The sequence below is a fragment of the Melanerpes formicivorus genome, unplaced genomic scaffold, assembly GCF_026170545.1.
Source record: "Melanerpes formicivorus ecotype bairdi unplaced genomic scaffold, bMelFor1.0.p_v2 SCAF_3, whole genome shotgun sequence".
Lineage (NCBI taxonomy): Eukaryota > Metazoa > Chordata > Aves > Piciformes > Picidae > Melanerpes > Melanerpes formicivorus.
In genome coordinates, this window is record NW_027142355.1 from 18,357,105 (window position 1) to 18,384,151 (window position 27,047).

At 36.4% G+C, this 27,047-nt stretch overlaps 1 long non-coding RNA gene across 1 annotated transcript; it reads right to left on the bottom strand.

Annotated features, from left to right (window-relative positions):
• Window positions 1-2,658: 2,658 nt before the first annotated feature.
• Window positions 2,659-20,382, bottom strand: LOC137454323 (uncharacterized). The gene is made up of 4 exons (XR_010990584.1): window positions 20,325-20,382; window positions 7,357-7,582; window positions 5,570-5,728; window positions 2,659-3,288 (listed from the first exon to the last, which is right to left on the bottom strand). It is a non-coding gene; the product is annotated as an uncharacterized lncRNA (long non-coding RNA).
• Between the last annotated feature and the right edge of the window lie 6,665 nt (window positions 20,383-27,047).

Consider the following 27,047-nt stretch of genomic DNA (forward strand, 5'->3'; position numbering starts at 1 on the left):
GATTGGTTCTCTCTACAAGTAGTTCAGTTAACTGGTGTACACACCTCCGACATCACTCATTAAAAATACATGCATTCAAATATTCAAATAAATGTATGTCCTAAAATCTAGGTTTCTAATCTTAGAGTCTCTTTATGCAGTCTATAGAGATTGATGCCAACCTCCATCTATGATGATGCATACCATCACTTCAAACGAAACTTAAAAATACTTCAGATATGGAACATGCTTCTTCCTTAATGCTTTCTGTATCTTTCCTTTAACTGCAGAGGGAGCCTACATGTCTGCTTCTAAATGTCTAACGTTAAGTGAGTGAAACCCACCCTGAAGTAGTACAGCTGAAGCCAACATAACTACATGCAAAGTGTTTTCAGGATCAAGTCCAGAGGTTATTGAGGACTCTGTTATGAAAGGTGCTATTCATCTTAGCGTTATAACATGGAAACAGAGTGACCACATGTTGGTATTTCTTGTGAACAAAATTACCTTCAGAGTCTGACAGAAAGATATTCAAACCAAACAAACAGATTTTTAATTAATTTTGTTTATTTCTCCTTTCATTATAAATGATTTATTCAGTTTTACACTAGATTTAATTCAGTTTACTCAGCAATATTTCTAGATGTGGCTATGCCTGGCTGCCATTCAGTCTTCAGGGGTATGACTTAAAAAAGTGAAGAAAACAAAAAACAACAAACTAATAAGTTTAGCATCATTGAAACCATGTGCATTGATATAAAATGCTTATATATTCAGAGTCTCTATCAGCTGAGAATGCTGTAACTTGAACTCACATGGGAAGAATTCCAGTGCATTCAAGAGTCAGCATTTGATATTGTTGTTTAAGGAGTTTTAAGCAAACTGCACACACAAAGTGAAGTGTGGTGTGTAGATCAGTTTGATTATCTAGTTTTCAACATTTTCTCTTTCAAACTTTCTCCTTTCAGTGAAGAGGGCTTTTGTCATTGATTGCAATGAAAGCAGAACCCAAAGTCCTAAGGAGAAAGCTGCAGCAAGTGATTACTTTTGGAAACAAACTTGCACACCAAGTCCATTTATACGTGGAAATCTTTTATATCTACCAAGTCAATGCATAGCTACAGGTGCCTGGAGTTCCCAAAGAAAAAAAGTAATAGAAAAGGGAAACAATACTTTAGATTAAAAGGAAGACTACAATTTTTATAAATCAGATACTTTCCAAAAGTTTTATTCTGCATAATTTTCTGTTTAATTTTTCCATTGTAAAATATTGATTAGATGGGCAGTAGAAAAATGGAAATTAAGCCTAACTAATACCACCTCTTACTGATGGCAATACATATATTTCCATAATAGTTGGATTAGGAACTGGTTAGACAATAGAGTCCAAAGATTGATGGTCAATGGCACCAAGTCCAGCTGGAGAGATGTAACTACTTGAGTCCCCCAGGCATCAGTGCTGGATCCAGTTCTGTTTAACATCTTCATCAATTACATTGGTGAGAGGATAGAGTGCATACTCAGCAAATTTCCTGACAATACCAAACTGGGAGGCTTGGCTGATACACCTGAAGGCTGTGAGGCCATTCAGTAAGTCTTGGACAGACTAGAGAGCTGGGCAGAGAGGAACCTAATGAGTTTCAACAAGGATAAGTGCAGAGTCTTGAATCTGGGAAGGAATAATAAACTGCACCAGTACAGGTTAGGAGGTGATCTGCTGGAGAGCAGCTCCGTGGAGAGGGACCTGGGAGTCCTGGTGGATAACAACTTATCCACAGGACAGCAATGTGCCCTTGTGGCCAAGAGGGCCAATGGTATTCTGGGGTGCATTAAGAGGAGTGTGTCCAGCAGGTCATGGGAGGTTCTCCTCCCCCTCTACTCTGCCCTGGTGAGACCTCATCTGTAATACTGCCTCCAGTTTTGGACTCCCCAATTCAAGAGGGTCAGGGATCTAATTGAGAGAGTCCAATGCAAAGCTACAAAGATGATTGAGGGACTGGAGCATGTGCTCTGTGAGGACTTTTTAGCTCTGTGGGGCTTTTTAGTCTGGAGAAGAAAAGACTGAGAGGGGATTTAATAAATGTTTATAAATATCTGAGGCCTGAGTGTCAAGAGGGAAGGGACAAGCTCTTCTCAGTTGCACCCTGTGATAGGACAAGGGGCAATGGATAGAAACTACAGCATAGGAGGTTCCACCTCCACATGAGGAGGAACTTCTTCACTGTGAGGGTCACAGAGCACCAGAGCAGGCTCCCCAGAGAGATTGTGTTGTCTATTTCTCTGGAGACTTTCAAGACTTATTTGGATGCCTTCATGTGCAACCTGTGCTAGATTCTATGGTCCTGCTCTGTCAGTGGGGTTGGACCCGATGATCTCCAGAGGTCCCTTCCAACACCTAACATCCTGTGATCCTGTGATTGCAGTCTAATCTACTTAACAGTTACATGTTAGTGTCAGTCAGATAAGAAGAGTTAGTTTATATAGAGGAAGACTTTAAGGCCAAAACTACAATTTAATCACTTATCTCTGACCCACTCAGGAATTTCAGTGGATGATTTCTGAGCTCAACCTTTAACCTTGGGCTGAGCTAGAACAGATACACAAGAAAAAAAATCCAATCCTAGTATAAGTAACTGGAAGGAAGAGAAATAACTAAAGAAATTATTCCAATGGCTAATAACTGTGATTGTTATCAAGATGACTGATGTTTAAAGTAGTGCTATAGCAAACCCCATCATAGCAGTATGTTTCATCATCCTGATTTTTGGAAGGCAAAGATACAACAGCAAACTATTTTGTCATCTGAATACCTCTGAATACATGAGACCCTATAGACTGTTTACTAGGCATTAATATATTGTCGGCAAAATCAAAAAACAGAGCAGATCCAGATGTATGCTAGGAAACTCTGGGTTATGTCTAAGAAGTACTAAAATACTTGAAAACTTCTTACTTTATCAGGGAGTATTTGCATCTATCCTGTGCTTGGATGTCAAAAGGGATCAAAGAATCACATTAGGATATCTGTGAAGATTTTCATTAAGACAGACAAGAGAACATGATTAAGAATCTGATCTTCAACAGAAAATAATGAAACACAAATAAAAAAGTATGAAGGAAACAAATAAAGCATTCACAATAGCATCATCTGCAAGGTCAAAAGAGCTCAAATATATATTCAAGCTGAACTTATGTGATTGAGGGACAGAGACTGATCCAGGTTCCTGCATTCTTCCAAAATGTATATTGCAACATTGAGGACTACCACCAGGATCACTCTGTATTAGAGCAACTCTGTCGTAAAAGAGTCTGAAAAATAAAAGAAAATATATTCTCACTTGGCAAGACACGTTAAAACAAAACAAAACACAAGAAAACAAAACACTAGTGAAAGCACACTTTTGTATCTTCACTTCCAGTTATTCATTTTGTGACCTCTTTTTTTCTCTTTCTCTAAGATACTTCTTGCTCATGCAGAAAACTCAACCATGCAAGTATAAGCCAAAAGTAAAGCATTAATTATGATGCAGTCACCTGAGACTAGCAATTAGTCCAAGAAGGGAAATAGGCACCTCCAATGAATACGTGATCCTACTCTAGAGAAGTCAGATGACTTCTTTGGAGAAGCCTCACAAAGACAAGTTGTGGTGACTAGCTTGTCAGAATCTTAAACTTCAGTTGTAACTCCTCTTGAAATCTTTAGTCATGGTACCATTATTTATGTTTTATACACATCAGTGGAAGCAATTTGAACTCACAACTGCTTAGAAAAGGGAAAATTTTCACCTGTACATTTTACTGGTGGGGCAATTTTTAAAAGCAGTGTGTCTTTGCTGGCTGCTGGTGGGTTCCTTTCTTTTATTCACATAAACTACAGAATATGTTTGTTTGTTTTTTTTTTTTTAATTTAAGTTGTACACTGTCTTAACTCTAGATATCACCAAAAAAATTATATCCATGCAGTTCAATTTTTAGGTGCTAACTCAAGCTTTTTTGTGTTGTTTGTATTGAATACATTTCTCTAAATCATGAGTTATCAAAACCATTCTTGTGTCTGTAATTTGAATGAAATTCCAATCTTCTGCTATCAATGGTAGAAGGTTCTGTCCAAATTTAAAAGGCAAAATTCTAGAGGATGGCTTTGAATACTATTGTTTCCAAAGGACAATATAGATATCCATTCATCATCAAACTTTCCTAAATTGTAGGCTAACATCTTTATTGTTAGTAAACAAGCCTGGTGTAGCAACATGCTTTAAAAATGTTAGGATACTGGACTGCAAAATGAGTGATCATTCTGCATGAGGAACATTCACAAGTCTTTATCTTCTGGAGCACGACTAAATGCTCAGATGGGTCCCAGTGTTGCGTGTTTTTATTTTCTATGGGGTGAATTTTAATACGGTTTTCTTGGCCTGCAGAGCCTGTTTGAAACTTCAGAACTTTGATATTTTTATTCATCCCTTGCACATAACATCATTCATCTGTCTGGTTTTATAAGATGTTGGCTGTCTGAAAGCACAAAAGCTGTTTCTTTTGGCAGCATTGTCAGAAGCTAGGTTTCAAAAGAGAACCATAGCTAAGGGATATGCACTTTGTGTACACATAATGTAGTATTTTGCTTTTCTAAAAATGCAACAAATTCATATTGCAGGTGCAAGCTGTCAAAACTTCTGGTTCTTTCTATTCCTCCCAGAGACATAACCGAATTCTTTTTTTTATGATACATCAGTTGCAAATTCTTTTTGCAAATTACATAGGCTCTGTTCTTTTGATGGCCTTTTCTTTGTGTTAATTGAATCTAGAATTAAACTATAAAGACAAACACACTTGGCAAGGATCTAGGTGGTTTTTGGAGTGATTTGAAGCAACTTACTCCAGGGTTTTGTGGTGCCTGTGGCAGAAATAGGTTCCATGTTCACTGCCTTATGGAATATCTTTGGATGTGGATACAGACGTACATTTTTCCTTTTCCAAAGCAGTTATCTTAGAGGTCATTGAAAAAAAAAACTAAGCCTAGTTTTGTGATGCCATGCCACTGATGAGCCAAAATGAAAACCATACATCAAACTAGTAGTTTTATGTTGACAATACCTATTAGTTCTACTCCTTTTATGTGTGGCCATCAAAAACAGCTTTTGCACATCAAGTTTGTTTCTGGGATAGAACAATGAGAGATTTTGCAAACTCCACTTAAAATGAATAATAATAAAAATTTTAACGAGAAGGAAATGTTACAATAATTTTCAAATGCAGACACATACATAAAAACAGCCAAGGAAGATTCCTCTAGAACAGAATTTCCTATTTTTGCTAGAGGTAATCATTAGAGACAGTCTTTTATCTTAAGGTAAGGTGACAAATAGTACCAAAGGTGAAGAAAACTGAAATGTGGAAGAACACACTGTTGTAAAAATGAGGTAAACCTGGGATGCACTAACACCTAAGCCATATCTAGAGGGACTGAGTGAAAGACATGGTTGTGGGAAGGAGCATGTGTAGTACACTACTGAACAGTGATGAAGGTGGGAATTTCTGTCTTAAAGTCACTACACTATGAGCCACATTCAAGACTGATGCAGAAATTTACCTTGCATCAGGACACCTTCGCAGCACTCTTTCTCCAGAGATACAACTGCAGCAGGGGGATAAGGACTCAAAAGCCTCTTTCTAAACAGGGAGCACCATAGCCCCAGTGCATCACTGATATTCTTGTGCATTCTGAAAGGGAACATGCCAGGCTAGAGGTCTGCAAAATAATTAAAACAAGATAGGTGAAACAGACAGAATTAGCTAAATTTTAGTACTGCCTTGCAAAACAAGGGAGGTGAAGACTTGTGGCAGACTGAATCTGAGATCCATGAGCCACAGGATGGATTCTTCAACTGCTAATCTCAACTTTTAGGGAATGATTCTAAATATATTGAATAGTCACAGGGAAACAGCAGATGATTATTGTCTAAGGATCAGCCAATTAATTACATGTAGAAAATCTACTCAGTTATAGCCAACTAAACCCATTGACCTCAAATTTTTAGTCTTGCAGTATTTCTTTAAAATTTAGCATCCTGTCCATGAGTACTCAAGAAGAAAAATGTGATAGAATTTACAACTGTCGTACTACATATGTTCTCCAAATAGCAGATAATCTTCTGGCAGACATAAACTCACCAATTTGTAAAGGAAACTGTAGTGCAAAAACCTCACATATTTTTCTTAACTGATACCCTACACTAACATTTTTTTCATTTATGGTCTGATACATGTTTTGAAAGATGATGTGTGAAAGTAGACTTAAGGTTATACCATTTTTCAGCAAGGGCACCATTCAAAAATGACATATATTTTCCTAAGAAGAACTTCCTTTCTAGATTATTTTGCATGTGTCCTTTAGAAGAGTTCTTGTACCTTCCTCTGAAATATGAAAAAAGTGACATATGCCGGAGCCAGGATGAGGAAAAGGTTTGTTATTGCTTTGAAAAGTTATATGCTTTTCACATTACTGGAACCAGAAAGAAGGATTTTGCTTAGGTGCTTTAGATCCTTTTACTGAGTGATTTTTTATTTTTATTTTTTATTTAAATTTTAAAAAAAAATTAGAAGGGAAATAATGTGTTATTCTTCCTCTCTTCTTCATGTCAAACCTTTCTGTCAGCATTGAATTCTGGAAGGTTTTTGTTGTATTTTTGGTCTCCCAGGTAGCTCTGCTCATTTCTCTGTTTCTGTGGTTTATTATGTTACATTGCCCCTTCCATGACCCTTAAGTGATGTTTTGTTTTGTATCTGGTGTTTAGAACTAAAAGCCCCTAAAACAAATATCTAGGATGGCTTAGTGAAAAATTAATCATGAGTCACCAAAATTAACAATAACTGTAGCATTTCTTTGGTTTCAGAAGTATTTTTGACTAGAGATGTAAAACTTTCTTCTTTTTTCATTATGAGTAGGGCATTTTTTTCTGCCGCTGCATGTTACACATTAAATTTGCAGCTCAGTTCAATAGCTGATCCTTGGCTAATGTAATTTGTTGCAGCAGCATTGACCTCAGTGAAGCTGTGCTGAAACATTGCAATGGACTTAAAGTATGAACTCTGCTGTGCATTGCACAATATGCTACCACCTATGCCAAGTAATACACTGTGTTTTCTCCAAGAAACCAAGTGGTGAAATGATTTATTAAAAAAAAAACAAAATATAAATCTATAAATTACTCATTTTCCATTGCAAGACTAGGTTAGACCTAAAGTATATTTAACATGTTAGTCTTCTATTTTACCGCTGTGATTCTGTGACTTAAGAGAGACAATTCTCAGTATAGAATGGTTATTTCGTGTTAGCTGTAAGCAGACCCTGCTTAGCATGAGAAGTGAAAGCCATACCTTGAAAATGTCAGTATTTTGCACCTTTAAAGTGGGTGTTGTTTGGTGGGGTTTTTGATTGTTGTTGTTGGTTTGTTGTTTGTTTGTTTGTTAGGTTTTCTCAGAACAAACCAAAATATGGATTTCAGCATTAATTTCTTGGAGATTATTTTAGCCTTTGGCTTTTCATCCTCACAAATGAACTGATCTTTGAACCATCTTCAGTTCTACACAGATCCTCTTCAGGCTGTGAGTGGAAAGAAACACATGTCAAATAATCATCTGTGTTTATAATGTATTTTGTGCTCATGGCCATAATTTATTTGTTTGTTTGTTTTATACATTTGATCTTATCTTTGCTTTATTTTGTTTCTGTTTGCCAAACAAACCCACACTGTCATCTCAGTTTTGCCTCTTGTTCTATTTTTCTGCAACCACAGTCACACATGTACAAGGATCAGAGTTTCTGCTGTACATTGGAACATAAAAATATACCGGTAATAATAAGAAAACTCTATGTAACACACAAAATTTTTCCTATGTAAATACTTTATGACATTTAACCCTCTATTCTGATCGATAACAACATGGCACATTTTAAATTAAAACCAGGAAAAAAATTGCATTAAAGGTAATTTGAAGAATCTAATTTTATTTTGACTATGAAAACAAACAAACAAATAAATAAAAAACCAAGCAAAAAACAACAACAAAATCCCCAAACTGTCAGAGTCTGAAAAAAAAAAACAATTTAGTTCCACTTATGGGCAGTAGGAGTTGGTTGCAATTTGTGGACTCAATATACAGGAAAAGGAAAGACATCCACAGACACTGTTCATGGTATTGTCATCACAATCAGGTGTTATCAGCTGCAATTCTGCTACCCCACTGACCTTCTTGGCTAAAGGAATAGCACCAAGCACTATTCATAAATACATATTTTTTTCCAGTCAACTGCCAGTCTCCATTATTTAAAGAGTAAAAGTAATGCTGCATATATTTATCCTGCTGTGCACTACCAAAATACAGAAATTCAAATAAAGCAGACTTGATGAGAAATCCTGCAAAGTTGTGTCTTTTATTCCAAATAAAACAACATGTAAAATTATACTAACCAAATTGAATTATATGTGGATGGCTTGTCATTTTTCTGTCAGTGGGAGACCTATTTACATCAAAGGATGTAGTTAAAAAGTTTGCTTGAATATCTTAACCTATATAATTTGAAATATTCTAAATAGCTTTTCCCAGTGCCTCACTAATTTTGTGTTACCCTTTAAGTGACCTAATCACAGTCACTTACACAACCAGCTAATTCCCTGACATGTTTATTAAGATCATTATTGAAAACCTTAAAAATGCATTATGTGTGAGCACAATGAGAACAGGACAGGTTTTTGGCTCACTGCTAATAGGAGATAAGTGTGTTTTTTACCTTGAAAGGGAAAAAGAAAAGACTCTATATTTCACAATCTAAGAAAGATGATTCTTGAATATCTTACATTTATGCACATAAAAGAGATCTATTTCCTCCTTATGCAAAGAAATTTGTGAAGGACTCTTCCTCTGAGGCAGAAGTTAATGAATATATCAATTACACTTAACCAAATAAGAAAATTTGGGGGGCGGGGCGGGGCGAGGGGAAGACAAAACAGGCTGTTTAAACTTTAGGAATTTGAACAGAAGGAAGCAGGAAGTGTAGTATATACAAAATTATAAAAGATAGAGTTTGAATCACTATAAATACAGGAGTTGATGCCTTGTGGAATAAACCTCTCCAAGAAGTTTATTTTTAGGACCTAAACCTGATAGATGATTCATTCAGTTTAAATTTTGAAGAGATGGAAGAGATGGAAAATCAGTAGTAGAAGACATGTCTACCATTATAAGCATAGCTACCTATCAACCTGCATACAGGTATAGTTATTATGGCAGCTAGGTACTAAGTGCATTAAAAGGATCTGAATGGAACTCTGAAAGTCCTTTTGAATACTTTTTACAGATTTTTTTTTTTTTCATCTCTATTATTACTTTTTACTTGATTGCATATGTTCTAGTTACAAAATTCTGTGAAATGACATGCCAAAACTAACATGCAAGATGAAAAGTCATAGAAGTTTACTGAGGACATTGTTTAATATAGTGATAAATGAAATGTTCATTTCTCTAGATCAAAGCATCCCCTGTTTGAAACAGTGTTGCTTGTTGTATTAAAATATATCGCTGCTGCTAAAACTGCCTTTTTTTTTTTAGATGAAAACGTGCTGACAGCATTTTTGTAACTGTTTCTAGATACAAAGAAAAGCTGTCATATTCACGGCATCTACATCACTGACTTCTGCCAAGGTGGGGAATGAGATGCCCTTCACAATGTTTTGCTAGGTGATTTTTTGGATTGATTTTCCTTGTTCTGTTTATTAAATAGGCAAGTAAGGTTTGGGGTGTCCTTGACTTCTCTGGAGCCCTGAATGCATCTCAGTTCTTTTATCAACAGGTTTGCACTTAGTAACACCAGAGGTTGAGTTGTCTCTGCATGAGTCTATTTAAAAATAGGAGTGAAAAGGACCAAATTCGCATCTGCACATGACACAATTTGTTGAAGCTCAGGCTCACCAAGCAGCATGTTTGGTTCAGTAAATTTCAGTAATAAGATTCCTTGTTCAGTCTCTCTCCTAAACTCATTGCTGAGCACCCATTCTGCACAGCTGGTGGGCACAGCACAAGCAGCCCACACTGACAGCTGGGCCATTCCAGTCCTGCAAAAAGAGATGGCTTGTGTCTCATGGTGTGGGCCTTGGAAGGGGCAGAGGGATGGAACACCCACCCAGGTTCAGGTTTGAAGCATTCCTGTGAGGAAAGGGAAGGGAAAGGTTTGGGGAGGTGTTTGAGGATGGCAGGAACTGCTGAGAAAGGGAAAAAAGTGACTGCTAGATCTATGTCTTTTAATTTCAAAGAGTACTTCCATAATTTCAGAAAATTTACTCTTTCTTTTTTAATAAAAAAAAAATCTTTGATTTAGACAGATAAGAGATTTTCTCTTGAATGTGTATCTCCCCATGATTTAATTAAACTTGTCATTAATTCTAATGAAAACACAAGCACCATTGTAGAGAAAACTACATTCCATTTGCCACTCAAATTAATAGTCAACTATTTAATATGAAATGAGTTTTAATCTCATACAGAATAATACATTGAGTGTATGTGAAGGTATCAACATTGTATTTATTGGTCTATTTTGGAGTTAGACATCTTGTAAAGTGGATCTGCTGGGTCAGGTCATGCAGGTGGGCTAGGCAAGACAAGAGGATGAAGTCATGCAGGAGGACAAAGACATGAGTTTAGTACAATTGCTCCTGGACATCCTCAAAGTAGACATTTCCTGTTGCAGAAATGCAAATGTTCCAAGCTGCTCCTAAACTGACCTGTAGCTCTGCATCACAGAAGACCCTGCATTGTTTCAAAACAAAGATCTTTTAAAAGTTCACTGTAGATGACAGCCAGCCTGTGCCTCAGTTATCTTTCCCCAGTAAACAAGATTTGGGAGATGTCTGGGGTGTTCTTAAACCCCACTTTCATGTAGAGTTAGGACAGGCTAAGATTTACACTCAGATGAAGAACTTTTTTCTGCTCTGGAATTTCTCAGTTTAGACGTCACCCAGGAAATTATGTGGAATTACCAGAAAGGATTCCATGGGGGAGACTAATGCCCACTATTCCCCTTTTTATTCCCTGCTGAGAATAAGGATCTGCCCTGCGGGGCATTTCAGAGCAGAAGCCACTTGAGTATGCCTGCAGGAGCTACTTTTCATCCATTAAGGAAAGAAAAAAAGCCTCATATTGCTAAAGTCCTGGGACTAACCACTTAATCTGTTAAATGAGGCATTTAAGGTACCTACAGGGTTAGGTGGGAATTTGCTGAATGTTAGTGGCACCTAAATGATGGCTCAAAATCCTTAATTTTGCTGCGTTCAGATGCTCAAAGTGCCTTCTAAGATCACCTGTCATCTCCTTCTAGCGGTGAATGCTAACTTCAGACTCTTTTTCTTTCAAGCAGCACAGGGATTTTCCTCACAGACAGTTTTTCAGTCTGAGTATGTGCTTCCTTGTAACCATTTAATAATAAAATAAGCTGATAGCAGAATTTTGGTATAAAGTTTTGAAGATTTAATGTTTCATATCTGTAGTTAAAAACAAGTCTTAGAAAAAAACTAGAGGAGAATTGTTTAACACCTGAAGTTAAGTCACATTTATCACAAAGAAAATGTTCAATACAGTTGGATAAGATCAAGACTAGGACAGCTGTACTCACGTTTAAGAAGGGAATACTGTTTGTACAAGGATGTGTTCTCTTTTTAGCAAGAGATCACTCAGAAGCTTTACAAATGTGCTTTACCTCAGAAATGTTACATGTGGTTACTTCATAGCTCCACACTCTCAAGACACTTCCTTTTGTTCTTTCATTCTAAGCCAAATGCACTATTGTAGCACTGAGATTAAAGCACCAGATGAAGTGGTTCCTACTGAAGCACTGAGAACATAAGCAATTATAGTTAAGTGGTCAGAGCATGCTGTTTGCTCCAGAAATGTCAAAATAGGACTTTTAGAAGGTCTACTCCCTTTGACTCTAAACAGACCAGCAAAGTTGGGAAGGGCAGAAGGAAACTTGTCAAAACGGCCTGCTTCCTTCATTGGCATTAGTGCAGCGTGGTCACCTGTTCATGGGCTGTCATATTCCCAAGTATATGTCTGGCTTACCAAATAGCCCACATTCAGGCAAGATTTGTTTTACTGAATTTGCAAGTTGTGTTAAACTACCATATAAAGTACTAGGAAGTCAGAATTTCAAGCCTGCTTTGAACTTTTTCCACAAGCTTCACCCTTTACATTTTTATCAGAACAGGAAGACATTAAACATAATGTCTAATTAAAAGAATTTTATATATATATATATTTAAATCCTTTCCAGAACCTCAGAACAAAGCAAAGGCCCATCTGTATCAGTAGCAGGTATCCAACAGTGAATAGTCACAGGAAAATAGAAAAGCCAGTGGCAGTTTCATGCAAGCATACTCTTGAAAAACTCACCCCAAATATGTCATTTGCAACTAAAATGGCCTCCTCAAGTTTGACAGTATGTCTTCATGTGAGAAAACCTCCCATGATCCATTCCTGAGAGACACCCCTGACAATGGCTGGGGAGCTGGACTACGTGATCATTAAAGGTCCCATCCAAACCAAACCATTCTATAAATCTATGATTCTGAAGTCCCTTTTTCTCCAGTAAAGAGGCAATGACTCAGTGAAGTTTTAAATGAAGGCCTACATTGCACCTATTCCTATGGAGTTTGACAGCAGTAATTGGAAGAGTCTTAACAAATATTTTTGTTTTAAAACTATCTGACTTACTTATAAATACTTCCTTTTATGCTCTAATCATTCAAAATAACTTAGTCAAACAAGTGAGTTTTACATAGGAGTTTGAAGGCAGAGTTTTAACCTTAGCAGAGTGTATATTTCAGGAGTTCCACAGAAAAGCTAATTTGATTTCTCTCTAGCACTGGATATGCAAAAGTATGATGGCATGGGATTTAGCCCAGAAATAGAGAAATCTGTGAGAAATAACCATCATACTCCATTACACTATGTTTTCCCTTCACAATGTGTTCTAATAAAACAATTTGTATATAAAGCTTTTGCATTCACATATCTATTAAACCTTCATAAACCAGATTTTTGAATGGAATATTTTTGAATCTATGTTTACGAATAAATCTTGTCAGACTCTGTTGTTGCACAGCCTTAGCCTCAGGAGTAATGGAATTAGCTCTAATTATGTCAAGACAAGTCCTTGTTAATCTTGTCAAAAACAAATTAAGAGCTTTATTATGTAAAAATGTCATCTTCTATCAGATAAAGGGAGAATGCAGATAATGCTGTTGAATGCTGAAGTCTTGTACCAGCATGAGACTTGCTGTGTGTGGGTGGCACCAGGTGCAAAGTAGACTGTTACACCAAGTGAACACCATCCATTGCTGCTGCTGCATTTCCAATAGCACCATCTTCAATCCAACAACCTGGGGTGTACTAATCCAGAAAGAGCTGGGTGACTTGCTCTTACCAGCTAGCCTGAACTGATTCTGTCTAGGATCCTTTCTGCAGCCCACATTTAAATATCATAGGTGAAGAAACACTAAACATGCAGTTTATTTTCTAAATTCTGACTCATATAATGCCAAAATCATTCTAGTCAATTATCTAAGTCAGATGAGAATGAATACTGTAGACTGAAACACCTCATGGGGACAACTAGATGTGTCCAAAGCCTTTCCATCATCACACATATACAGACAACATACTTTGCTGTGCAAGCATAGCTGGACCTTTTAATGAAAGGAACATATCTTGGCTAACTTTTTCACTCAAAATATTTGAGGTCTGTAAATAACATGTTGTCTGGCATTACTATCAGAGCAGGACAGTTCATTTATTCAATATTCTTAAAATTGTCTAAGAGCTTCTGTGTCCCAGTGGGCCACTGTTTTGGCACATTTGAATTTTCAGAGGCTGAATGAAGTATCAAAAAGATAGGATAAAATGATCATTTCCTAACATTATTTTCAACAGGTTGCCATCCTGTAAACAACTGGTTCTTTTTTCTTTTCTTTATTTTTACTATTATTATTATTCCTCCTAACCTTACTAATCTTTCACATTTGAATTGACAAGTTTCACAATTATTATTGTTGTAAAATTAAGTATAGACCTCTATTTCAGGATAAACTTCAGTGACCAGGGACATCCTCTACTAAATCAAGTTGGTTAGAACCTTGGTCAAGCCTGATTTTGAACATCTTAGAGGATGGAGCCTCAACTACCTCCCTGAGCAGCGTATTCTAGTCTTATACCACCCTCATGGTAAAGAACTCATTCCTAACATCTAATATGAATCTACTCTTCTCTAGTTTCAGACCACTGCTCCTCAACCTATCCCTTTGGCAGAAGCCCCTCTGCACCCTCCTTGTAGCCCCCTCAGGTACTTGAGGCCATTCTTTTTTTTTTTAATGTATTTTATCAGGTACTGGAGGCCGTTCTTTTTTTATCACAGAGTATTGGCCCTGAATCATTTGCTGCAACAGAGAGTCTTGTTTATACTCAAAGGATCTACGTAGAATTCTCATCATTTATCAAGAACCTGTAACAGGAAACAAGAAGCCTAGGCAAGAGATAAGTAATCAAATTGTTTAGAATGCCAATCTTAAAAATTTTGTAACCACTCTCATGGTAAACTAGCATCTTTTCAAGTTCCTTAATATTTTCTTATAAGAAACACTTCAGTTTGCAAAGTATCCTGAGTAACAAATTAATAAACAGATTGCAAAATGTGTGAAAAAAAATTTGATCCTATTAACTGATACATATGGAACATTTCCAGGGAAAGGTAATGCCATTGTTTACATATTGCAGTGTATATGTAGAGAGATTTGACATAGGTAACTTGTGAGACTTATTAGGCTGAGAGCAGAGCCATTATTAGGAACACAAAACACCCACGACTCTTCCTTCAGTTTGTAGCCATCTGTGCTGACAGTGAAAAGAGGAGCAACCCATCAGGGATGAAAATGCTTAGCCCATCCCATGCTGGAAATAATAATAATAATAAAAAAAAAAACACCCTTATATCATGAAATCCCTCTACTCTAGGAATCTCGGTAGACATATTTACAGTTTCACACAATACTGATGATATAGTTGAGAAGCTTCCCTGATTTAGTTTGTAGTCTGTTTCCATAGCCTGAAAAAATCAGAAAAAATATTTTGCTGATAGAATGATTGATAGGATGGGATCCAGTAGTCTTGGAATTTTTCTCTCAGTACAAAGAACAAATACCTAAGCTACATTCAAATTCACCCTTGCAAGGCTCTTCTTCCAACAGAAGGTTCAATACAAACCAGACTTTTACTGAAACAAGGGAAAGGGGAAATGGATATAAATTACACCACAGAAGGTTCTTCCTCAACATTTGGAGGAACTTTACCGTGAGGGTCATGGAGCACTGGAACGGGCTCCCCAGAGAGGTTGTGTAGTCTCCTTCTCTGGAGACTTTCAAGACCCATCTGGATATGGTCCTGCTCTAGCAGCAGGGTTGGACTTGATGATCTCCAGAGGTCCCTTCCAACCCCTAACATCCTGTGATCCTATGATCCTGTGAAACGTTCAATGTCTATCTCGGTTTAGTTAAAAAAATCCAAGTCCACATTGATCACTCCCAAGGGAACAATATTTGTGATGATGGAATTTTCCCAAGTGCCTACAAACAAATCCAGTAACTCACATGTCTCATTTCATGGTTCCCAACAGTGACAATGCAATAAATGCCTGAATCAGTACCTTGTTTCTCATAATTTATATTAGAGATTTGCCTTTTTTTGTTACATTTGTAAATCTAAAAGGTGTTTGGGCTACAGTAAAACGTTCGAAATTATTTAAGCTATTGTGTTACCAAAATTTTGCATTTGTCAGCACTTTCCTGACAGCTTCATTTGAAAAAAATAAAATAGCTACAGCATCAGAAGCATTTTTTGTCACCTTTGATTGTTTGAAGGTTTTCCATTTCTAGTGATGGTTTGACATATAAAGAAGCAGCAAAATATTGAGGGAAAGCATTAAATAAATATGGTTTTTGTTTGTTTTATTGTTTCTTTGCATTTGTTTGTTGTTCTGTTTTATTTTTTACTCTGATTAAGTGTGAAGAAATAATTCTACAATGGCAATTCTATAAAGTATGTAAATGTCCAAGAATGTGCAGGAATGTCAGCTAAAATTATCAAAGTGCAGTGCAGAAATCTAGGAGCTCACATTAGATTTCAAGCTGCCTCATTTGGAAATTTGAGTCTAATGACTAGAGGTTGTAGGGGTACTTTTAAGCATTTTTCATTATTCACAGAGGACTGTTTCCATGCAAGTTTGTTTATTTTCTCCCATGTAATAATAAAGTTAGCAGAACTCACATGTGCAAGTGCCCAGTGCAAACATTTTGGAAAAAATCACAGATTTTGAAAGGAAACAAAAGAACAATAAAGTTCCCTCATCACCTTATAGTCAGTTATAAAAGAAGACCAGAGATCATCATGTGTATGTTCAAGAGAGGAAGGAGATGTTCAAGGAAAATTTTATGGTAGAAAGGTTTCTTTTAACATATATATATTCTGCAAAGTGCAAGGAATTACTGGTCAGCTCTCATAAAACTGTTTAATTCCACTCAGCTCAACTGAACCCTGTCAGTATATGCTAGTCAAGGAAATTAGTCTGTGGTTATATAAAAATGTAGTGAATATATAATAGATGCCCATGTATTTAGGTGTCTAAATCTCTTTGATACTCTTCAAAAATCCACCTACTCCCTTTGTGTGATGTCTTAGTATAATGACTATTATCTATGTTGTGTGGCTAATTGATTAACTCTAACATCAATTGTTCAAAAATAGATTAATATAATTCTTGTATTTTATTTTCACTGCTGCACGGATTCTGTTGAATTATTAATTCTTCCCTTTGGCTCCTATGATGTCAACTATCAGTGTACATTATACCCAGACGACTTCACACCTGATGTCACACACATGTTCCTAGGGCAGTGAAGATGGATGATAACCTCACATTTTTTCTGGTGTTTTTTTTTTTTTTCCTGTTTTTCACTAAAGTGAACTTTTATAACAAATCTTATTCCAGATGAATGGTAGCATTTAGAATTAGGATGAAGGATGAAATTCATCTCACCTAGCTTTGGGTTTTAATTTGACAGGAGTTAGAACAGCTAAGAGTTTATTGCACTCAGCTCTCTACAACAGATCAAGATACAAGTCATTATCAGGATAAAAACAAACTGAATACATTACTATTGTGATGGTTTTGAAAGTGCCTCCATGTTTTGCATTTTCCACAAAGCCCAGATCTAATTTATACCATCTTTTGCATCGCTGCTGACAGTAACCTAATGACCTTTTTTGTGTTACAGCTAAGTACACAATTTCCAGTTTCCCATGACTGGAAAGACTTCATCTTCAAACTCACTTACCATAGTGATTTGTTATCATACCGTTTTAGTCTTACTGATGCTAGATGAAGATGAGAAAGTCAGGGATGCCTTATGACAACAGTAAAAATATATATGACTCCAGAATTTTAGTCACAAAAAGAGGTTTATTGGCAGCAAATTTTGGCAAAAAAATTTATTGTATTTTTCCTTTTTTAACTTAGCTGGAACTCCTGTCACACTCTCTGGTGTCAGGCAGAAGTAAAGCTCCAGGCTTCACCTGATTTTTTTTCTGTCAGAGAAGAGAATGTGTGACACAAGTCTTATTATATTCCTGCTATAGCTCTTTACCCTAGACCAGTGACTTCTATTCTATTCTATTCTATTCTATTCTATTCTATTCTATTCTATTCTATTCTATTCTATTCTATTCCATTCCATTCCATTCCATTCTATTCTATTTGTTTAATAGTTTCTAATAATGTAGATTTATGAGATCAATTCTGCCTATGGCAGAATAAATGATGTTTGATGTCCCTTCCAACCTAAGCCATTCCATGATTCTATGACTCCATGAATTTTCCGTAGAGGTTGGAAGACAGTTATTAGTATTACTGATATTTTCCAGTTGTTCCAGTGAATAGATATCTTTAAGAACAGACCTTGAGCAAGATAGAAATTAATGCTTTCCAATGTGGCACAGCCATCGTAGAAGATGTTAGAGACATTATAGAAGAAAATATTGCATACTGTCTATAAAGAGTGGGGAAAGGATCAATCAATGCAGAGGCTACATCATGGAGGGAAGAATCACACGCAGAAAAAAAAAAAAACACAGAAAAAACAAATATGCAGCAAAAGAATCAGTCTCACAAGGCAGCCATCCTCAATTTTCTTTTGATAAAGGAATTCAATTTCTATTGATACAAATGCAGTAAATAAAGTTACATATCTGGCCTTTAGTAAAGTATTTGAGATGGGATCACCAGAGAAATTTCTTGGCCTGGATACAATTAATACAAGAACCGAAACTTGGCTAAGGAGTAGCTTAAACAGGAGATGATTATCTAAATGAGAAGCCTTGGATCATATGGATATTACAGGGGAATTTCTGGAGGATTAAGCTTGGACTAGCTTCATGCAATGTTTTCATTACGACTTTGGAACAGAAACACAGAAGGGATCTGATAAAACATGACAACACAAAGTTGGAAGTCATTGTCACTGTAGTGAAAGATGGGGATGCCATAGAGAAGCGGCTAGATAGCCTTTTGTTAGAGACAGACAAGGAGGAAAATTAAATACTATGAGAAATGAGAAAATTCATTTTGGCAGTACTAAAAGTTTGTTGAAAGGGTTGAATGCTAAAGACCTGAATGTGACAAGACTATGTACTAGAGACTCACAGTGCAATTGTGAGCTGCTAGGGCTGTAGAGCTGAGTAAAGACCTGTGTACAAGGTAGCAGCAAGACCTCATCACATTCAGTGCACACATTCTGAACATTTAAACAGTAGAAAAATCAATATAAATGGGAAGAAAATGTAAACCAGTACCATAGTAAGGAAGAAATTAGAAAATTTCCAAGTACTGGTTATAGTTTGTTTCATATCATGAAAGGTGAACTATTCATAATAGGCCTGTGATAGTGATGACTTCAGTATTTTAGCCTTTCTGCCTTTGCAAAACCATGGCCAGGTGAGAGCAAGTCAAATAACACAGAAACCTGAAGGAAGCATAGATCAAAGATACTGCATTGTCTGAAGAGTGAGCAGAGAAGGTTGAAAAAGAATGTTAACCTCAGAATAGTTTGTATCAGGGGATCATACATACAAGATGCTTCACAACCTCATAGTGTCTATGTGTTTTCCATATCCAGTGTGATCTGATTCTACAAAATTAAGTGAATTTATGTGGCAACAGTTCTCTAGTCTTCCCTGAAATCTCACCCAGCCTTTGGAAGTTCAGCTGTCTCTGTGCTCCTGTTGTTTCTAGTTCATTCACAAGTCAGATGGGCAAATGTAAGCATCTCACATAAGACTGTGGATGGAAATGTTGAGTTCCACCTTTTCTAAATTCATTACAAAGATCATAAAAATTGGCTGTTCAAAATCATCTGATTTTCTATAAAATAATGAATGAAGAATTTTACCTACAGCAATTAGCACACTATCAGCTTAATCCATAAAACTCTAGGAAGCTATAACAGCCTAGTATTAAAATAATAATAACAATGCTGATAATGATGATGATAACAACAATTGTAATATTATATTTTTATTATTATTATTAAACTGATATTGCAATATGAAACTTAAGTGTCTGACAGAAGCCAGTGAACCAGGACTTTAGCAGACAGCTATTTCTTGCATTCATCTTTTTACCAAAGGATACAATGTCCTTAGTCAGCCTGATTATTAGATTAAGCTATTATGAGGAACTGATCTATCTACTAAAGTATAGATTAATTATATTTGTGGTCATCTTCGAGCAGGGTATTTGTTAGTTTTTTTTATTATTTTTTTTAGACTATTCTTCATTATATTATTTTTTCAAAGTGATTTTCCAGTGCTGGGCAATGTTTTTCAGCAAAAATTTTACTTCAATAGTTGCTTGCAAATAAATGAACAAAAAAAATAACCAAACCCTAAACTTCAAGGTTATAAAAGTATGACACAGAATCTGAAAAGTAGTTTGAACTTAAAAATCAATTTATCTTTTTGAGGTACTAGCATGTATGTTTCTATTTTGAGATTATAGTCCACATTTCAAAAGCTGAATTAAATTTAAAAAAAAAAAAAACAACTCACATTTTGAAAAAGGTTCAAGAGCTAAATCAAACCTCCCTAGGTACCCCACACAAAAGGTTCTTGATCTGGATATTTTTCCCATTTAATCTAAAGTTTGTATCCTGAACACACATTTTTCTTCATTTCTACATTTGGCTACTCACAAGGTTAGTTTGGCTGGAGTGACTTGGAGCCTCTTCAGCTGTGTGTAGTGAAAATCAGTAAATACCTAGGAGTACTTAATCTGGGAGGATTACAGTCATGCCAGTGTTTCCCAGAACAGCTGCTGCAAGAAGCTTGCTTAATACCTGCTGCCTGTAAAAAGAATTAGGCAGTAAACAAGGGCCTGTCACAGGACCTGTGTCCGTATTTACTGAGCATGACTGGAGAAGCAAGAGCAAAAGCATTTTGCTTTCTTCAAGGCAATATACACCACTTAGTTGGGGTAGGCTGTGTTTGGGGAAAGCATGTATTTAAGGGTTTAGAAAAGGCAAGGAGTAGAAAACCCGCTCACACCAGCGGTGTTTCTGTAAACTGTGTGTGAACTTTTAGATTAAGTAGCTTTGTTCACAAGCCTTAGTTATCTGGCATAGAACAGCTCCATAGCTAGTGCCAAAAAACCCCATGTGGTTTAGCAAAAGCAGTTAGTCCCCTCAACTCCTCACAACCCTTAAATAGAATAATCTAAGAAATAAATATGTAAATTAGTTCTAAAATTTCTCATTTCCTAAAATTTGTTTTTTAAAGGCCCAATTGCTGAATAGTAAGGCTTGAGAGTCTTTTTCATTGAACTTTTTTGAAGAAATAAAAGAAAAAACAAGTTTTCTATGTAGAAAGCAAATACCAAGCATGGTTGTTTCAAAAAAGCTAAGTAGTTTGGTGTTAATAAAATCCTTTACTGTTTGTCTTCAACCTAGAAATCACAGCAGGTCAGTTTAAAAAGTCAGACTACTTTCCTGTTAGAAATAAAAGATATATTAAATTCCTGTTAGAAATAAAAGATATATTAAATTCCTGTTACAACCCCAGTGTCTTCTTTGAATGGAAGTAAATATGCAATTTAAAATGAAAGCATAATTATAAGGAGCTCTATTTTTTGTGAAATGAATGCAAAAAGTAAATTCTTCCTGGCTGGGTGAGGAAGTCTAGTGATGGCCCAGTCTCAACTCCTATGAAGTCGTGTCCAAAGTAACCTAATCAATGTGTCCTGACTCCTACATTGCAGTAAATAAAGTCTATTACCAATTCCCTGCAAACTATAGAGAAGATAAATACAAGAAGACTGCATGATAAAGAAAACTTCATGTAATTACTGTAAATTCCCTGTTCTTACAATCTAATGAAGGAAATGCAATGTGTTTCATAGATAATGAGCTTTCCAAGAATCATTCCTGCAGAAATGTGCTACAGTGCCTCACATACTCTACTTATTCATTCATTCTCATAGAAAGGGAGAGAACAAATCATGATATTAGCTTACCTTGACACAGGAATGGTTTCATTGTTTCTGCCATCTCCCTCACCCAAATCCCCCTAAGTAATTGTGAGACTGCAGTAAGAGGACCTGCACAATGCAGAAGCACACAGAGTCTGATGAAAAGATCCCAGGGACGATTTTTTGATCCCTTGGTCTATTGAATTTCTGTTAATATTATTCATTCCATGTGACTTTGCAGCTCCTGAGGAAGGGATTGGATGTGACACTTGAAGCCATGGTTTAGTTGTCATGAGGTGTTAGATATTAGGTACTAGGTTGGACTTGATGATCTCTGAGGTCTTTTCCAACCTGGTTGATTCTCTGATTCTGTATCTTCTCTCATCCTTGGAATTTTTTCCTATTAAATTTAAAAATGTCTTCTTTGTTTCTAAGCCCTGATTGTGCAAAGAAGACATGAAATGAAGATTGCATGAATAGAGCTTTAAGGAGCAGCATCAACAGTACAGCACCTGTCAAAGGAAATTTAAATCTTTATATCAAAAACTATTGGAGATATGGAATATTTTGACAAATTCAGCAAGAAACTGACAGGGTAATTAATTTTCATTCTGCATATGGGTGCCACTGATATTTTGTCTTTGTTTATACTAGAAGGGTCTTTCAAATCACAGAATCATAAAACGTTAGGGTTTGGAAGGGACCATCCGGTCGAATCCCCCTGACAGAGCAGGATCACCTAGAGAGCAGGCTGCACAAAAATGCATCCAGACTGGTTTTGAAAGTCTTCACAGAAGGGGACTCCACAACTTCTCTGGGCAAACTGTTCCAGTGCTCTGTCATCCTCACAAGAAAAATGTGTCTTCACATCTTGAAGTAGAACCTCCTGTGTTCCAACTTGTACCCATTGTTCCTTGTCCTATCACCAAAAAGAAACTGACACCTTGGTCTTGTCACCCATGCCTCGGATATTTATAGATGCTGATAAGATCCCCTCTTAGCCTTCTCAAGACTAAACAGCTCTAGTTGTCTCAGTCTTTCTTCATAAGAAAGATGTTCAAGTCCCCCAATCATCCTCATAGCTTTCTGTTGGACTCTTTTCAATAGATCCCTGTCTCAAAAACTGGAGCCCCAAACTGGACACAGTATTCCAGGTGTGGTCACATTCAGAAATTAGATTGGCTGATTAATCCTGGCTGCTACTTGAAAGGTATGTTCCAGATTAATATCAGCCAGACAAAATAACTTGGAACTTCAGAGTAGAAAAACTAGGTGGTGGTTTACCTGAAATCTGTTGCCATGTGTCTCCATTAACACACAAAATGAGAAATCATTGTATGCAAATCAAAACTTTCCTAATAATGGAGCAGTCAGATCATTTGGTAGTTGAATCTGAACACAAATTATATAAATCCTGGTAACATTATCTTCATTAAGAGTTAACAATGAAGTTTATGCCTGTTACATCTCAAGGGTGAACAGAACTAAATAGAGAAACCTAAGCCAAAGGCCAGTCTTGGAATGAGCATCCTTCTCTAACACACGTGGTTTCCAGATGGAACATTATCTCCTCTCTCTTCATTTAGTACTTCTGGCTGAACTGTTTGCTAAATCAATCCATATTCCTCATGGTTCATGTTTTTTTTCCTTCAACATACAGTTCATAATTTAATTTGAGGATAGTTGAGAAAAAATTATAAGACTAATGGACTTTGTAGACACAAAATTTCCACATTTTCCAAAACGAAGAATCGCATTTCTTTAGTATGCTATTTGAACTAGATAATAGGATCCAGAAACATTTTCATTATGAAAACTCAGTTATGAAAATAAAACATAAAGTCTAAATCTGTATATGACAAATATAGACAGTTGCAAATTTATATCTGCCTGATATAATGTTATAGGTAATACAGTATATTGTTAAATTATAAAGATTAATGTCTAGCCTATGCTCTCACTGGATTTAAGGGATTAACTTTTGACATGTAAAGTGTCCTGTTGAGCTTCTCAGGTTTTCACAATGATGGCATTTGGGAGTGGGCAGCTGATCCAGGCTTGTCCATTCAACTTTCTACACATTTTGTTACATAGCACTCCACAGAGAAAGATGTGCATCAGTTGTCCTGCCATATGAAGTTTTAAAGCTGGAGTGTAGTCTGGACTTTAAACATTTATTTTTTTTAATGTAACTTTACCATGCTTAAAACTCAGTGTACTGAGCAATAAGTGAAGAGATGGAATTTATAACACTGCAACAACTGAGCAAGAACATCATAACAGAGGGGAGAAAAGATATTGCTTTATATTCTTGGATTGAAAACATTGTTTTTTTAGAGTTTCTAAAAGCAAGGATTTTCAGTCTGAGTGGGTCCTTTTTCAGCTGGAATTATTATAATTTTAAAGCTATTCTCTAATATGGAATGTCTTCTTATTCAGAATGACAAGAAGCAAAAACTCAGGCTCAGCAAGAACTTAATCCAGCTGGATGGAATGAGATACAATTAATATATGAGATGCAATTAATATATTTTTACCAGGAAATGTATTAGATTTTACAGGGTCTAATTTTTCAGAAATTATTCAAATGAACAGTATCTAGTCAATGAGAGAGCATTTGTTTTGAAGCTGTAAGTTCTCTGGGCAATGCAATTTGCATTTTGTAGGCTCATCTGTTAAAACTAACTAGAGATTTTTGGTGCAACCTCTTAGACATTTGTGTTGGAAACTGATTTTCCAGGTCAGTACTCAGCACATCTCAGACTAAGACTCCATAAAAGTTGTGCAAGTTGGACTCAAAATCTACTTCTTTTGTGATCATGATTTTATGATTAGCAGCTCTTGCTGCTCATCTCAGAGATGCAGCTCCCTGAAGAAAACAAGGATGCTGCTGGTCATTAGGGTCTTTTTTTTTTTCTCCTAAATTTCTTTTAACACTGTTTTATATGTTCAGCAGACATCAACAACATAGTACCAGAAACAGTTTATCCACAGGAATTTATATCAGCTCAGGTGTCTTTCTTTCTCCAATTTTAACAGGAAACACCTAGTCATGTGGCCACAAAACTAGGAGTCAAGGGCTTGAAGTAATGATATTCACTCTTTTCCTCCTTTGGGTATTTTGAAGGAAGTAAGGCTCTAAAACCAGTAGCAATTTTCAGATGTTATTGCTCAGACATAGAATATGAAAATATGTTTTGTAATTCCCACGCTTTTTAGTTTATCAGGCATACAAGGGATGATGGCATGTTATACAGAACACTATATCTTCAAACCTCAATGTAATATTAATAAACTACACATTACAACTCTACATGAGAAAGACTGCATATCCACACATTGTATTGTATTCCATTTTGTTTGCCATTTAAAACAGGATTTCAAAGTCATCTATAACCCCCCATTCACAGGGATTATGCAAGGTTGTGTTGATGGATGAAACTCATCCACTCTGTATGGGAAAAAGCACTTTATGTAATCCTCATAAATCCTGTTATGATGTGAGTGCTGTTTCAGATGAAACATTCCAGGGGAAAATGAAATATCAGATTCCAACTGCATGTGTTAATTACATAATATGGCTTTTTGTACCATTGTTATCTCAGGGGACTGGTATAAGAATAGACAAATGTGTAGTTGATTGGGACACTAACTGATCATCTCTTGAGGCCTAAGTTAAAGTCCTACCAAGAGTCACATGCATTTAGTTATCCCTCATAATTGTCCGTTAGACAAAACCATGACTTCATGTATTAAAGCTGGTTCTTTTCTTTCACTGAGCACTTGAGGACTGTACTGACAGAGATACTGTAGTTCAGGCCTGAGATGTGCTGGAAGCTTTGGAAGCAGGAATCAAGCAGAGCTTCTTCTCATACTATGCCCTGGTTAAGCAAATGCATCTCCATGGGGTAGTGAGGAGAAAAACTGGAAGAGTACCAGGAGCTATTTACACAACTGGAACTATTCCATCCTCAGTCAAGTGAAGCAAATAGCTGTAAAAGCTTTTTCTATTTTAGCCATCCAAAAACAACACAACAAAGTAGATATCATGAGAAGTCAGTTGCCATAATCACACCAGTGTCTAACTGGGAGAACACCCACACACAGTGAACTTTATTTCAGAAAATTCTAACTCTATTTCTTTTTAGTGCAATTATTGCTAGCACTAATCTTTAGAAGCAACCTAGGAGCTTCAGGAAAAATGTGGAGCCACTGGATAGCTCCGCTTCTGAGATCAGATAGCAAAGAAGCAATTAACAACATCCACGTTTGAGGTGGGATATCTTGTTTTCTCACACCAGGGTCCATAGACATTGGTTACACTTGACAAACTCTTCAAGTCTATGTATCTAACCTAACACAAGCTACCCAGTGTTCAAGTCTGAGGGAGTCTTTAGATAAATTCTTGTAGGGGTGGATATTTTTTTCCCCTACATGACAAACTGTAAAAGCCAAGGGCAATCAAGCAGAATTTAACCAAGCTAGATGGATTGTAAAGTCTACTTTTACACATTTTTTAAGCTGAACTAAATGAAAGTGGTCATTTTCTTTGTGGATGTTCCAACATGTTCTTTGTATTTTAGAAATAAATTCATAGATTCATAGAATGGTGTGGGTTAGAATGGAACTTAAATGTAATCTAATTCGAGCTCCCCCATCATAGGCAGGGAGACCATCCACTAGACCATATTGCTGTAAGGCCTCATCCAACTTTGGCTTTGAACACCTCCAGGGAAGAGCCCTCCGTGACCTCCTTGGGCAACCTGTTCTGGTGTCTCACCACCCTCACTATAAAGAATTTCTTCCTAATATCCCGTCTAAATCTGCCCTCCTTAATCTTCAGTCCATTCCCTCTCATCCTGTCATTACAAGACCTTCTAAAATGTCCCTTCCTGGCTTTCTAATAGGTCCCTTTCAGGAACTGGAAGGCTGCTACATGGTCTCCCCCAAAACCTTCTTCAGATTTCTTTTCATTTGAATGAGGCAAGAACATAAATTCCTATAATAACACAGCTTCTCAGTGCCAAATGTAAAACCTCATGACAACAGAAGAAAATATTATTCATAAATCATAATTTAGCTCTACTGCCTCCTTTCCTCCCAAGTAAGACTATTTTTGTCTCTGCAGTGCCTCTAGCCTACCCTTCCATTCTTCATAAAAGAAGGGATTGGAAAATAGATTCTTAAATCATGGCCAATGTCTTTCCTCAGTTTTTTTTTGTGATGTGTATTTGTTTGTTTGTTTTGTTTTGGGTTTTGTTGTGGGTTTTTTTTGTTGGTTTGGGTTTTGGTGTTTTGTTTGTTGGTTTGTTTCTTTTTTGGGGGGGACATGACTTGCATCATTCTAAAGAACACAACCCCTTGCAAACTGCCAAAGTAGAGGTTTCATCTCAGAGCCCAGGGATCTAACCTGGAACACACTCTCCTTAAAAACATGCTCCACAATAACATC